We start from the raw sequence: 1,465 nt of genomic DNA on the forward strand, positions 1-1,465 counted from the left end.
GCGGTCCCTGTCTGACCTTCCCATGCTGGTTTCCAATCGCCCCCTCCTTACTAGGACACCAGCCACTGGGTTAGGGCCACCCCAGTCCAGCACAACCTTATGTAAACTAAGTGCATTTGCAAAGACCCTATTTCTAAATAAGGCCACGTTCACAGTATGGTGAGGTTCACACTTCAATATACCCTTTCAGGGGACACAATTCATCCCATGAAATGTTGCTTTATTAGCTTCGGTCCTGGGGGTCTGGCTTCAAAGTGTTGCTTTCTGAAGCGGAGCTGACGTCAGGTTCATAGATGAATTACAGAAGAACGAGGGGCTTGCAATCCTCCAGCGTGCTTGGGTCTGCAGTGACCCTGTGCATTCCTACAGTGCTGGCGAGAACAGGTTTGAAATGGTTTGAGGCCTTGCTCTGCTCTGTCTACAGAGCAAGGTAATAGACATTTCAGACAGTTTCTTCCCTCTCCCGAATCTCGTATACTGGGCGTCTCTCTCCAGTCTTCTGTTTTCAGGCTGTAGCACACCCTTTAGTATGTCCTGCAAAACTGGTCTCTTGGTTTATTTGTATGGGAGTATGTTGTGCTTCTTGATATGGAAATCTCTGTCTTTCAATAGGGTTGGGATATTTTCTTCCATTATATCTTCAAATATTCCTTCTGTCCCTTTTCTCCTCTCTTCTCTTTCTGGGAAACCCATGACACATGTAATTTCTTTAGCCACCTCAATGAATTTATTAAGGAGCATTGTTTGAACATGTATGATTAGTTGTTTCAACTCCTTTATGTCATCTGGAGGCCTGTCTTGCTCCTTTAACTGGGTCATATCTTCCTGTTTCTTGGTATTGATAGAAATTTTTTGTTGGTACCTTGATGTCTGGCATCCTAGAGTATTCATTCAGGGTGGAGTTTTTCTCTTTAGTTTAGAGCTTTCTTGCCCTTTCTCCCTTGCTGTTTGTGTAGTAGGAGCCAAGGATGCAGTTGTTGTTGTGAGCTGTGGAGGCTCAAGTTGCCCTCAGTGCCCCAGGGACTGATGAAACTTCTTCCACATTTCTTCTTGCCAGGTTTTCAGACCAAGCTACTTCTGTGTATAATAATCCAAGTTGTGTAGTTCTAGACTGTGGTTGCCCAGAGAGACTTATGAAGTTTCAGGTGCCTTTCTCTGCTTCCTGGGGCTGGGATGGAGCTACAGATTTGGGGAGCAATCTATGCATTACAGGTCCAAGATGGTCGCAGTTGTCCATACATATCATGCTCTCTATTAGTGTTAGCCAAATGCACCATCATTTATCTGAAAAGGCTACTGCAGGGCTCTACAGCTTCCTCCCTGCAAGAGGTGGTACTGAATCCTAGGCTTGAGCTGCAGGCCAACCTGGGTGAAATATACCTGTCCTTACAACCACGGTGATTTTCAGTGAGCCTGCTTGTTCTCATGCTGCGGGCATAGTCAATATGGTGGCTACCAGTCATTT

The 1,465-nt window shown here is 45.5% G+C and overlaps 1 non-coding gene across 1 annotated transcript; it reads left to right on the forward strand.

Annotated features, from left to right (window-relative positions):
- Window positions 1–317: 317 nt before the first annotated feature.
- On the forward strand, window positions 318–452 carry LOC111759661 (small nucleolar RNA SNORA9). The gene has a single exon (XR_002793575.2). It is a non-coding gene; the product is annotated as a small nucleolar RNA SNORA9 (small nucleolar RNA).
- The last annotated feature ends 1,013 nt before the right edge of the window (window positions 453–1,465 follow it).

This window comes from Dasypus novemcinctus, chromosome 17 (genome assembly GCF_030445035.2).
Source record: "Dasypus novemcinctus isolate mDasNov1 chromosome 17, mDasNov1.1.hap2, whole genome shotgun sequence".
Taxonomy (NCBI): Eukaryota; Metazoa; Chordata; class Mammalia; order Cingulata; family Dasypodidae; genus Dasypus; species Dasypus novemcinctus.